Source organism: Amblyomma maculatum, chromosome 2, assembly GCF_055883805.1.
Source record: "Amblyomma maculatum isolate TAMU_Amacu chromosome 2, ASM5588380v1, whole genome shotgun sequence".
Classification (NCBI taxonomy): Eukaryota; Metazoa; Arthropoda; class Arachnida; order Ixodida; family Ixodidae; genus Amblyomma; species Amblyomma maculatum.
In genome coordinates, this window is record NC_139345.1 from 168291346 (window position 1) to 168305590 (window position 14245).

The 14245-nt window shown below is 47.9% G+C and overlaps 1 protein-coding gene and 1 pseudogene across 1 annotated transcript in view; one reads left to right on the top strand and one right to left on the bottom strand.

Moving 5' to 3' along the window:
* Window positions 1–14245, bottom strand: part of LOC146200393 (uncharacterized) — a 157081-nt gene that overhangs the window by 112315 nt on the left and 30521 nt on the right. The window lies entirely within an intron of this gene.
* Window positions 8745–8897, top strand: LOC146200394 (U1 spliceosomal RNA; annotated as a pseudogene).

Genomic DNA, 14245 nt, shown 5'->3' on the forward strand with positions numbered 1-14245 from the left:
ACGGACGGTCGTTTACTATCGTAACTGACCATCATTCACTCTGTTGGCTGCGGAACCTTCGAGACCCATGTGGTCGCCTCGCACGCTGGGCCCTCCGGTTACAGGAATATGACTTTCCCGTGGTGTACAAAAGCGGGAGGCGTCATGCAGACGCAGATTGTCTTTCTAGGATGCCAATGGCCACGACTGGACCTGACAGTGACGATTTCGACAATTATATAACGACCCTCGAGCCAGCGTTCCCCGACACGAGTGTTTTCAAAACAGAACAGCAAAATGGTAGCAGTCTGCAGCCTTTCTTTGCCGCCGCCGAAGCCAGCGTACCTACAAGCCGTTTTTGTGTGCCTGATGGCCTCCTATGGAAACAGAGTTATTCGCCTGTCGGCCAGCGATACCTACTCGTAGTTCCCAAGACGCTGTGCACGGACGTACTGCGTGTTATGCATGATGATCCAACTTCTGGGCATTTGGGATCGGTTCGAACACTGCACCGTGCTCAAGAAAGATTTTACTGGCCCAGAATGCGCTCGACGATTGAACAATACGTTGCCAGTTGCGAGCAATGTCAACGCCACAAACGTCCAACTGCAGCTCCATCTGGCTTGCTGCACCCTGTGAAGACCCCGACAGCTCCGTTTGATCAAGTAGGCATTGACCTCGTAGGTCCGTTTCCGAAGTCCGTGGATGGAAATCGCTGGATTGTAATCTGCGTGGACTATCTCACACGTTACTGTGAAACCGCCGCTCTTATATCTGCTATGGCGCATCAGGTGTCGCTTTTCTTGCTACACTCAGTCATCTTACGACACGGGCCGCCACGTATTGTCATCACTGATCGGGGCCGACAATTGACTGCTGATGTTATTGAAGAGCTCATGCGTTTATGCTCCGTAACTTTCCGACACTCGACGCCATACCATCCCCAGACAAATGGCTTGACTGAGCGCGTCAACAGAACGCTTATCAACATGCTAGCCATGTATGTGGACGCAGGTCATAAGAACTGGGACACCATACTACCCTTCATCACGTATGCGTTTAATACCGCCACGCATGAGACGACTGGGTTCAGTCCATTTTTTCTGCTTTATGCCAGACCGCCACGCTACTCTCTGGATACTATCCTGCCCTTCACAAGCCGTGAAGACCCCTGCCTGGCTGAGACCCTCTGTCTCGCTGAAGAAGCTCGGAGAATCGCCCGATTATGGTCTGGTTGCTTCACAAGAACGTTCTAAAGTGCGATACGATGCCAGTCACTGGCGAGTCACGTACTCTGTAGGTGATCTAGTCTGGCTGTGGCGCCCAATTCGGCGCCGTGGCCTACATCAAAAACTATTGGCCCACTATGATGGACCATATATGGTTGTCAAACGCATCAGTGACAACTTATGCAGTAGCCCGCCTGACAGCATCGGGTCGTCGGTCTGCCAAAACCGAACTATGTCATGTTGCCCGCTTGAAGCCGTGTCAGCCTCGCACGACTCACGAACACGCCCAGAGGGCTTAGGCTGAGTAGGGGGGAAATGTCACGCCACTGACGACGACGAAGGGTTGTGATGGTCTGGGAGAAGAAGAGGAGAAAGCGTTGGTGCTTGGGGATAGTAGGCTTCACCTTATCCCACTGCCATATCACTGTAAATAAACACCCCTTTGCTATTTCATCGTAACAATATGTAGCACTGCAACGAATGCCGAAATGAGGCTAACGATAATAGGCAAGTTATAGGATATGAAGGGTAGGCTTTCGCCATTCTCCTCTTAAGAGACATTTAAGAGACCCTCTAATTTTTATTATTATTATTATTATTATTATTATTATTATTATTATTATTATTATTATTATTATTATTATTATTATTATTATTATTATTATTATTATTATTATTATTATTATTATTATTATTATTATTATTATTATTATTATTATTATTATTATTATTATTATCATTTCTTGTACATTGTACGTTGGTTTATAAGAAAGGAAAGGCGCAGTATACGTCTTTGACCTTCAAGCTTGTTCGAGGTGACATCACACAACACAAGGCTGCCTCCGTTTTTTTAACTGGTTCATAGGAATTAAAGGCGTAGTATGTCATACTCACTATGCGAACATGTTCGCATAATGAGTGTGACAGATACTACGCCTTTAATTCCTTAAACTGATTTAAAACTGAATTATTTATAGGAAGGGAAAGGCGCGGTAACTGTCTCACTTGATTTCTGTGGACACCGCAACCGCGCCGTAAGGGAAGGGAGGAAGATGGGAGTGAAAGTGGATAGAGAAAAAGAGGAGCCGTAGTGGAGGGCTACGGAGTAATTTCGACCACCTGGGGATCTTTAACGTGCGCTGACATCGCACAGCACACGACGCCTCTTCGTTTCGCCTCCATCGAAACGAAGAGGCGTCGTGTGCTGTGCGCCCTGAACAGAGACGTAAAAAAAAAAGGGGGAAGGAGTGAGTGAAAGTAGAAAGTGCGTGGGGATGATGAGGAGGGTGGCTGATCCTGGCCCTGATGGTGCAGGGACAGTGCCACCGCATTTTATCTGTTCTAGGCCGTCATTGCACCCGTCACCGCTTCGGTGGTGGACGACGGCTGCTGTTGCGGCGCGCGTCTTTCCGCCCGGCCGGGGTGGTGCAGTGGTAAGACGCCCGTAAGACATGACTACTGTGCCGGAGCAACGGGGCGAAATCGCTGCATCGCGGCCAAGGAAGCGTTCGCTTCAAAACAAAATTAAAGAGCACTGCAGGATCTGCATTGGTGTAAGCGAAAGCGCGGATGCTGCTGCTGTTTCGTTCTGGTTGCCTTTGTTTGGTACTTTGGTAGTTTGGTACTTTCAAATTGCGCGGCAATCCCTTCCCATTCCCTTTTTCGGCTCTACTTCCTGTTGCGTGACATCACATCCTCTACGCCACATTAAATCACTTCTTATAATTGGTTCATAAAAAAAATTACCGACGATTACGTTACTTCCTAATGCGAAATTTGAGCGCAGCAAATAAGCTGTTTCACCTTTTCGATAGATTCAGGCAAAGAAATCGAGCAACACATGTATGCGCCAGCTCGTTTATCAAGCAAAAGCAGCAGCAAAGCAAAAGCAGCAGCAAAGCAGCAGCAAAGCAAAAGCAGCAGCAAAGCAGCAGCAAAGCAAAAGCAGCAGCAAAGCAGCAGCAGCAAAAGCAGCCACAGCAAAGCAGCAGCAGCAAAAGCAGCCACAGCAAAGCAGCCACAGCAAAGCAGCCACAGCAAAGCAGCAGCAGCAAAAGCAGCCACAGCAAAGCAGCAGCAAAAGCAGCAGCAGCAGCAGCAGCAAAGCAAAAGCAGCAGCAAAAGCAGCAAAGCAGCAGCAAAGCAGCAGCAAAGCAGCAAAGCAGCAGCAAAGCAGCAGCAAAGCAGCAGCAGCAGCAGCAGCAAAGCAGCAGCAGCAGCAAAGCAGCAGCAGCAGCAGCAGCAGCAGCAGCAGCAGCAGCAGCAGCAGCAGCAGCAGCAGCAGCAGCAGCAGCAGCAGCAGCAGCAGCAGCAGCAGCAGCAGCAGCAGCAGCAGCAGGACTTCCACCGGTCGTCTCGCTCATGGATCAGAAAGAACTGGCAGATAATTTCGCAGTGGCGAACGGCAGCGGCAATTTCGGCTCGGGCGGTGCACATATATACAGATCCGCCGCCACCGATCTGGCTCTCTGGGGTTTGGAGGAGGAGCGAAGAAAGGAATTAAGTTCGAGCCGGCGCTTTGACAACCGGAGACTCGCAGGAAGAGGGGGAGGGGGGCGGCGTGTACACCCAGCGGCAAACGATGGGGGCAGAAGCGCGCGCAGCAAGCGGACAACGCGATAAAGGGAGGAGGGAAGAGATAGCAGCGACTGACTGATGCTGCTGACGCCGATAGTGAGTCAACCCCAGCTGCGATGCCGACGCAAATATGATACCCTCGCTTCCGCAGCGCCAAGAACCAGGTCTAGCCGTGGGAAGGTGGTCACGTATTCGTCGACGTGCCGGGGCCTACGTGAAATAACCGGCGCGTCGGCAACTGAAGAGCACCCTATCCGCCACACAGGAACAGGGGGGGGGGGGGGGGGAGGACCCTCCCCTTCTCTTTCTGCATGGCGGCGACGGTGTTCTATGCAGTCACGTTATCTTGACTCTCTAGCGGCGTCAGCGGCATCCAGCGGTATCAGTCGGTCGCTGATAGCGCTGGGGGGATGAAAGGGGGGCGGAGCTGGTTACGAGGCCGACGCCGACGCCGACGCGAAACCCAGGAACGGACGCCAAAGAACTGCGCTCTAATATTGGTTCACAGGAAGGGAAAGGCGCAGTATCTGTCACACTTGTCTCTGTGGGAACCTAAACCGTGCCGTGAGGGAAGGGAGAAAGGTAAGAGTGGAAGTTGGTAGAGAGATGACGATTTAGAGAGATTACAGTAAGATTACGATTTCGATATGCCATCATGAGAACATATCGGAGGGGTAGTCGAAACGGAGGGGTGGGATTCATAGGGAGAGGATTTTCCTGTCCTCCGGCTGCTTTGCGTTTCTTGCGCTTTGGAAGACGCGTTGCGCTAGTATTGAGCCGAGTCTCAATATCTATATAGCGGTTAGAGAGTTCTTGCGTTCGGATTACCGTATCTTTGAGTGTAGCACATTCCTGCTTGATGTGTGTTATAGCATCCTGCAATTTTGCCTCAAATCGAGCAGCAAATGACTCAAGTATGGTTGGCAAGCTATCTAGTGAGTTGGGGGTGTAGGGAGGGATCGTAATACAAGGAGTAGTGTTTGTAGGGGGTTCCGTGTCAGCTTCCATTGGTAGTGAATCAGGAGAGGAACTAGCGTTTGAGGTGTTGGACAAGGATCGGCGGTGGATACGTTAGGTGGGGAAGACTGAGATACGGTAGTTGGGGGGGGGGAAGAAAGTTTAGATCCAGTGGCAATCTGGGCTTCCAGTCTGGCGATGTGTTGACGAAGGGCGGCGGCTTCTGCTCGCGCTGCTGTAGCTTCCGCTTTTGCCGCCACTGCCTCCTCCTGAGATTCTGCATGGGCGTGTTGTAGACTGGTATTCGCTGTCGTGGATATTTGCTTGGGTGAAGAGGCAGAAGCGTTCCAGGCCTGTTTTAGCGGCACTGTCCAGGCTTGCTCATGCTGGTTGGGCTGGTTGAGTTCGGGCAACTGGGGAAAATCATCCTTAGGTGCGTCCGATTCTTGTAGCTGCGTTCGATGCTGGCTTGATTGCTTGCGTGGCTGGTGAAGGCTGCGCCCTTTACACGATCCCGTACCGGTAAGGTGAGGACCAGCTCGCCTGGCTCATTGTGAGCCTTTCACATGGACTTTTCGCAGCAAGAGAAACAAGGGGAAACTCTTGCACTGCAGGTGCTTCGAGCTTTTTTTTTTTAAACTGATTTATTTATAGGAAGGGAAAGGCACGGTAACTGTCTCACTAGTTTTCTGTGGACACCGCAACCGCGTCGTAAGGGAAGGGAGGAAGATGGGAGTGAAAGTGGAAAGAGAGGAAGAAGAGCCGTAGTGGAGGGCTACGGAGTAATTTCGACCACTTGGGGATTAACGTCCGCATCAAACGATAACATGTCGAGGTAGAGGAGGAAGCCACAACAGAGACGTTTGATAGGCGACAGCATGGTGCAAATCTTGAATACCTAAACATCAGCGCCGGTGTTACCAAAGCTGAGATGCAAAACTCGGAACTATATAGCCCACAAAGGGCCCCTCTGGTTGGTCACTGATTGATTTATAGGAAGGGAAAGGCACGGTAACTGTCTCACTTATTTTCTGTGGACACCTCAACCGCGCCGCAAGGGAAGGGATGAGCGAAAGTGGAAGGAGAAAGAGGAGCCATAGTGGAGGGCTATGTAGTAATTTCGACAACCTGGGTATCTTTAACGTGCGCTGACATCGCACAGCACACGGACGCCTCTTCGTTTCGCCTCCATCGAGACGCAGCCGCCGAGGTCGGGTGCGAACCCGGGTACTCAGGCACAGTAGTCGGGCGTCTTGCCACTGCACCACCCCGGCGGGGCCTCTGGTCGGTCATTGAGGGCTACGAAATATTAGATCACGGTGAGGAGGCGGGGAGGAAAGGGGGGTTGACAGCGGAAAAGAACTAGGAAGCTCTGGCGTTGGAAAGACGCGGAAAAATGCTGTACGTTCTAGACAATTATCAAGCTATGGCCGTATTCGCGCTTTCGAAAAAGTAGTAGTAGTAGTAGAAGTGGCTGTATTGAATAAAATAAAAATAACAATAAAGGAAGGAATAGATCTTTGCCTGCCCCGGTATTTGCTATCGAAATGAACTGAAGCAGCTGAACTGGGGCGGCGGAAATAAAGGGATACCAAGGAGACAGGTAGGTGAAATCAAAGAGGTGAGCGACAGGGAGAAAGGTCAGTTTAGGTTAAAAGGTAAAGGAGTGTAATGCAATAATGTACATTACACACGAAAAAGTTGCACGTGTTCGTGATCGGGGTGTCTGGCTCGGCCCAGCCCGCCGAGAGAAATATACCTTGGCCCGGCCCCCACCCGAGCCCGAGGGCTTCCGAGCGGCCCTAGCCCGTGCACAGCTCTATGACAAATGCAACCAGGACAAGAACTGCCCGGAAGCAACCATGGGAAACCGAATAGGTACGATATTCAGGCGCGAAAAAGCGAAATGCATTCGTGCCGCAGATTTGTTTAGGCTAGCCTTTTATTTTCACTTCGTATACGCGGTTATTCCCTCACGAAAAAAAAAAAAAGAAAATAGAGGGTCTTTCAGATGTCTCTTAAGAGGAGAATGGCGAAAGCCTACCATTCCTATCCCTATAAATTGCCTCCCATCGTTAGCCTCTTGTCGGCATTCGTTGCAGTGCTACATATAATTATAATTGGTTTACAGGAAAGGAAAGGCGCACTATCTATCACACACTCTCTGGCAAAAGTGCGTTTGGACCGTACACCATCGCTCCTGTCGCGTGGCGTTCCTTGGCGCGCGTTCAAGTGTGGCAGGGACGCATACCGCCTCTGCCAATCAGAACGCCGCAAAAGCGTGACACTGTCCACGACAGCATGAGCCATTAAAGGCTTTCGTGATAAGCGCGAAATACCGATTCTGTAAACGACGAGAGCGCGCATCAAATTTTTCACAGCAACCTCACAGCACGCGAGAAAAGGTGTCTCCTGCGCAGTGTTGCCAATTTAGTGGCTTTCCGGCTAAATTTAGCGGGTTTTTACATTATTTAGCGGGCGAAAGTCTTGTACCGCGAGAGGCGGAATTTTTAGCGGTTTTGAAGCCTTTCTGGCGATTTTTTTGGTGGTTTTTGGTAGTTATATATATTTTATGTCTGAACCGTAAACGTGTCTTAAAATTCTAGTCGCGTCTGCGAGAAAACGTCACCATGTGAGCGCATGACGTCGCTGGGATGCCGCTATGCTACAGTGGGGAACATTGGAACACACCATGACTCGATTTCTGCGGCACTTTTGAACCTAATCCACGAACCTGCAGGGTAAATGCTGCTCAGACTACGAACTGCCACCAAATGTAGTTCAAAAGATCGGTACGCTGCCAAAAGCGCAGGAAGCCCACCTGTACCTGGTAGTACGAGTGGTCAATCGCTTGCAGATGAAGGATCTTTGTGATTGTGCCTGCAGTCAGGCAAGACTCAGCAGTGTCTAGTCAGTACTTTCCATTTCAGAAACTTAAAAAAAAAAAAGAAGAATAGTTTTTAGAACTTTAACGTATATTATCATGTATGCAGTCTCTAGTCGATAAATAATATCTTCAACGGTTCTTAGTCGGAAAAGAAAAATTGGGTTATTTATTTTTATATTATTAGTTATATTTCTTTGCGAACTGAATAAAATGCACAAAAATGAACTGTTTGGCACAAAAAATACATTTAGCGGTTTTTAGCGGGTTTTGGGAGTTCCTGTTGCGGGTTTTTTATTTTTGAGTTGGCAACACTGCTCCTATGCACATGGGTGATCGACAGCTCGCCCCTTTTTTTACATTTCCGCTGCGAAAATAGACACAGCTGTCGGCCATTTTCTTGAAATCACGTCGAAGTGTGTACATGGCTGCACATTCATTTCAAGCAAGACTTCTTCCAAGCGCGAATTAGTCACCTAAAACCGGTGAAGCGCGCGCGCAAGACAGCTTTCGCGACGAAAATCCGAGCGCGAGCACCAAAATTGAACGAAAAGCAAGACGGTTCTGTGGCAGAGCGCGCGCGCGCAAGCAGCTTTCAGCAAACGCGAGCGCGACAGGACATGAGAGCGCGCGCTGCGCGTGCAGACGACGCGGCCTCTCTGGCCGATAAAGTATGCGGCGTTGCCCGAAGAGAGAGCTGTTTATTGGCTCCCGCTAGCTCCCGCAGCCTACCGCAGCCATGCTAGCCACCATAGCCATGCCCGCCAACCGCAGCGTCATCCTGCGATACTTGGGTCCCCTATGAGCAGAATACAGAGTTACGGAGTTTCCAACAAGCGAGTGCGGAGCTTCTTTACGCGTCCTTTGCCCTCTATGCGATGGAAAACAGTGAAAATAGACCGTTAATTATGCGTTTTACCAAAACGTTGGGCGTTTTTGAACGTTCTCAATTTGTAGACGGGTGCAATTTGCACTCACTATTTCGTAAGTCCTGTTTCCGCAGTACTACGCCAGCCTTTTGGGAACGTTCTGTAGGCGAACACTCATTGCCACCAAGGAAACGTGGGTGGTCGCTTTAGGTAGGGTTGAACGGGCAGCAGCACTTATGACTGCATTACTAACTTACCTGGTGCTTGGACCTTGGTGATCAAGTAGGCCGGTCCACGGGTGAAGGCTGTTCATTGCACTGCGGCAGCCTAAACCTGCCTCTTCCCTAAATTGGGGAAGCTGGAGCATTAAATTTTTGGCAGTGGGGGTTCCGACAACCCCCGCGATAATCAAATCAAAAGACAGACATTATCAACAATAGTAGAGGGTTACAACACGCATGCTTGCGGAGAAGCGTCGCGAAGATTCAGTAGGAAAGTTTTGTTAGCTGGCAGTGGAGCTGTGTGTGTGTGTGTGTGTAGCCTTGAGGTGTACTGTGCTTCCATGCGCGCGTTTACCCTCGTTGCCGTCGAGGAGGCAAGAACGGCAGGGGCCCGGCGGGGAGTGCGCTCGCACTTTTCGGCTTCTCCATGTGCCGTGTCTCGCAATATGATCCTTCGGCGGGCCTGAAAGCCGGTAAGGATGCCGCGTAATCCTGCAGCGCGCCTGGATGTCGATCCGGTGCAAAGGAAATTAATGTGTCGATGTTCTGCCTGCCCAGTAACAGCGACCGGCGTGAAAAGTGGAAGCGCGCCATACCACGCTAAGAATTTTCTGGGTTCAGTTTTCACTCTCCGCATGTGCGTGTCTACGAAAAGCATTTCGATGTGAATTACATTGTGCACGCAGATGAATGATTGGTTGATAGCATGGTTGTTACCTCGCAGCACGAAAAGCATTTCGACACGAATTACATTGTGCATGCAGATGAATGGTTGTGACCTCGCCGCACGATGTCCCAGAACTTTCGCCGGATGCCGTGTCAAGGATTTTGGAAGGACTTCCTGCGCATTTATCAGATGCAAAAAAGTTCGGTACCAAGCGTCGCCGGGAGCCGTCACCTGTTCTGGAGAGCTCAGACGCTGCACCATCTATGTGCACTAGCCCGACGGCAGCAGACGCAGCGGAAAATAGTGCAGGAAATAAACGTCTGCATGTTGTACGCTTTGTTGCTTGCAAGCTGATTGTCCGGCACACGGAAAATCTCTGAGCTAAATTTTTGCTTTTATTTTTTTATTGTTGCAAGTTTGCAGCGATGACTTGCTGAAATTGCATCGAAACTTTAAATGTTCAACTCGGAAGCCCAGTGATTTGACGTCCATAAGGTCGAAAGGCTATCCACAAGTGCCTTCACACCGCTTGCTTGGCCTCTTAAAAATCGTAGAAGGCTATGTGGAGGAGTACACAGTATAGAAGTTTGCTTGCTCTAATCTGTACACGAGTATTATTGAATGTATATTGTATGACAATAGAATTTCATCTGCTGGCGTGGGCTATCAGTCACATTTTGTGGCAACCAGTGCAGGCGTGGTTTATTTACTTCTTAGATGCCGGCTGAATGTCTTCACCAGAGAAAAGAAAAACGAGAAATCCAGGAAATATTTGTGCCGATCTTGTTCGGAAAGTGGAAGAAAAAGGTTGAGTTAGGCGTGGTTAAACGGCTGCGAGTATAGATTTGTCACATCCATACGAAATAAAAAGATTTGCGTGATATGTTTTTTTTTTCTTTAAAAATTGCCGTCCGGCAGTCGTGAATAAAACTTGAACCCATCTGTTTGCCTTTGACGTCGGAAAGAGGTCTCTCTTAAAAGATTAACTTAAGATGTTATTGGTCACGCAGAATTGCTTGTACTATGTGAAAAACTTTAGTAGAACTGCAGTTTGGACGAGTTTATGCATTTTTCGTATGTAACAGCGCGAAGACACGGGCGAAGCAGAAGAAAAGACACACACGGCGCTGAAGACGTTTTCACAATAAGTACACTAGAGTAATGATTCTCTTTAATCTCTCAATGAAACCTGCTCTTTAATCTCTCAATGAAACCGAACACAGAAAGAAAGATGAATTTGCAAAAAAAAAAAAAAAAACCGGTATAAAAGACTAGAGGAGGGAATGAAAATGGCAAAATATTTGCATGAACAACCGAAGCGGAGATATGGCGCGACGCTGCAGGCAGTAAAAAAAAAAAAAAAAAAAAAAAAAGAAAAGAAAAGCCCGCAAGAAATTTATGTGAAATAGCACCCGGTCTTAGTTCCATATTCCTGAACTTGCTTCACTGATTGATTCATGCTTATCGTTGTTAGGAACGAATTTAATTAAGGGGTCAATAAAATGTTTCTAAATAAGCGTCTCTATGAGGAGCAGGGACATGCTTTGTCGCGAGGTGTAACCATTGTACATGCAGGAGGCATTAATGACAGCCCGAGTCTTTAGTGCCAGGTATCGATTACAGAAATTTGCACTAAATGCTTTAGGAAAAACAAAAATGTTTTATCAGCAGTTTATATCGCATAGCATAGCCTGCTATGGTTTTTATCATAATTCTAGCTTCAAAACCAGATTTAGTACTAAGTCCCTCTATTTACTATATTTCCAAATTCCCTCCAAGCAGCGCGTGGACTGCCACCAGAAATCTTCACGCTCGCAGGCCTGAAAAGGAGTGCCGCCGCCCATTGCAGGTGCACGTATTCGCTCTGCGCCTCGTAACTTGAACCGCGAACGACCGCTCCGGTCCCGATCCACGTCGAACCAACGCGTGATCATCTCCGTCTCAATACTAGCCAGAACCTGGCCAGCACATACCTTGCAGGCGCCTGCTTGTTTCGTTCGTGTAACCGGGGCTTGTATTTTCCCGAGTGGACCCGCTGGCTTCCTGCACACTACGCTGACTGTTAGTGGGCTCGCTGGACGCCAGTGCGCTTATAAACCTTTTTATATTTCTGCTTGTGCCATCATCTGAGTGCACCCACATCCTTCTCGCATAAGTATCACTCCAGAGATTTATTTATATGATTTTTTAATTCCGTCGTGCGCCTTGTAGCGCCGACGCCGGGATCGCTCCGATGTTCTGGATGGATGGAATTAGGAGCCTCCCCTTTGAAACGGGGTGGTAGCAGTTGCTATCATGCTCATTTTTAGAGCGCAGATCTTTGGCGCCTTTCCTGGGTTTCGCGTCGTCGTCGGCGTCGGCCTCGTAGCCGGCTGCGCTCCCCTTTCATCACCCCAGTTCGAGCCGGCGCTTCGGCAACCGGAGCCTCGCAGAAACTGATTGATTTATAGGAATGGAAAGGCGCGGTAACTGTCTCACTTGTTTTCTGTGGACACCTCAACCGCGCCGTAAGGGAAGGGAGGGAGGTGATGTGAAAGTGGAAAGAGAGAAAGAGGAGCCGTAGTGGAGGGCTACGGAATAATTTCGACCACCTGGGGATCTTTAAAGTGCGCTGACATCGCACAGCACACGGACGCCTCTTCGTTTCGCCTCCATCGAAACGCAGCCGCCGAGGTCGGGATGCGTATTTGGGTTTGCTCGGTACGGTAGCTCCGCAGGAGAGAAGAGGACAGAAGAGACTAAGAAAGCGGGCTATTCCGATTAGCATCTACCGCCACCAGATCCCGGCCTCGGCGGCTGCGTTTCGATGGAGGCGAAACGAAGTGGCGTCCGTGTGCTGTGCGATGTCAGCGCACGTTAAAGATCCCCAGGTGGTCGAAATTACTCCGTAGCCCTCCACTACGGCCCCCCTTTCTCTCTATCCACTTTCACTCCCACCTTTATCCCTTCCCTTACGGCGCGGTTCAGGTGTCCACAGAGCAAGTGTGACAGATACTGCGCCTTTCCCTTCCTATGAACCAACCAACCAACCGCCACCAGATGCAGCGCAAGCGTTTCAGGTGTCCAGAGAAACAAGTGACAGATACTGCGCCTTTCCCTTCATGTGAACCAATTAGAAACAAGTGACAGATACTGCGCCTTTCCCTTCATGTGAACCAATTAATAATAATAATATTTATTATTATTATTACCTGGCCCCAGCACTGGCTTGAGAGAGCCTAGTGGTCCAGCGATAGTAATAATACTAAGAATATATTTATTATTATAGCTTTCTCTACCATTATTCTGTCAATTCTGTGCTGTTGGATAGGGTTGATGAAATTAATGACCTTGGTGTACTTTTTGACCGCACCCTCAGCTTCTCCTCTCACACTAAACGCATTGCTCAGCGGGCTATGCGCACACTCGGATTCGTTTGCAGACTTTCGAGAGAGTTCCATACTCCACTTCCGTTCCTAAAACTGTACCTGTCCATATGCCTCCCGGTCTTGGAGTATGCGTCGGTTGTTTGGAATGGCACTTGCAAATCGAACTTGGACAAGGTTGACAGAGTACAAAAAAAATTTTTACGGATATTTCATTATCGCTTTCCTTTCGCAACTTCCCCCTCTCGCTCCACCAGGAGCGCCCAACTGAATCTTCCTTCCCTTCACTGCCGTCGTATCAGACTTGATATCATATTTCTGTACAAACTCCTTCATGGCCACATTATGTGCCCTCAGCTCTTAGAGTACATCCTACTGCGCGTTCCGCGAAAGAGCATGAGGGAATTCAGACCATTTCAGGTTTCTCCTCTTCCTTCCCACTCCCCTCTGGACAGGATGCAGTGGTTATTTAACTCTTTTTGTCCTCACCTTGACATCTTCCAAAACTCGCTCTGTTCATTTACATTGGATGTTCGTAGCGTTGTATTCTAAATAGTACTTTATCACATATAACTCCCACTTTCTAGCCTTAAATTGTATTTACTTCACTTTTTGCTTTTTCTCCTGTTCAATGCTGTCTGTATCTTGAACTACTTTTTATCCGTTTCTTGCTTATATTTCAACTTTAAACTTTATATTCGAATCTTACTGTCCCTTGTTCAATTTTACTTCTTTATTGTATTATTCTGTATTTCTAGCCTGTGTTTTAAGTACCATGCACTTGTTGCGCCTGGAATGGTTGTTTATTTTATGTATATTTCTATATTACTATAATCAATGTCAGTCATCTGTTTTTTTTTTTTTTTTTTTTTTCTCTTCTACCTACCGTTCTTTTTTTTTTTTCTTTATTTCCTGGTGTGCTAAAAAATTCTCTCACTGTGTATATAAGTGATGATACTCATTGTTTGCTTACTTTCCGTGATACTTTTCGTCTCAGTTTCATTTCATGTATTATTTATTTCTTTTTTTTTGTGTTCTCTCTGTGTGTGTAAACATGTTTGTGCTTTTTCATTTTTTTTTTTGTGCTGCAGCACAAAGACCACATGGTTGTTCCTGCGCACATTAAATAAAGATTGATTGATTGATTATTATTATTATTATTATTATTATTATTATTATTATTATTATTATTATTATTATTATTATTATTATTATTATTATTATTATTATTATTATTATTATTATTATTATTATTATTATTATTATTATTATTATTATTATTATCGCAGGACCACTAGGCTCTCTCAAGCTAGTGCTGCGGCCAGGTCGGGATCGAACCCAGGAAGTCCGGCACAGTAGTCGGGCGTCTTACCGCTGCGCCACCACGGCGGGGCATGTTCTACGCAGTCATGGAGGAAGAAAACACACCGTCGTCGCCATGCAGAAAGAGGAGGAGGGTGTATTCTAAGACACCCTGATCTAGCTTCAAAGAGTAGT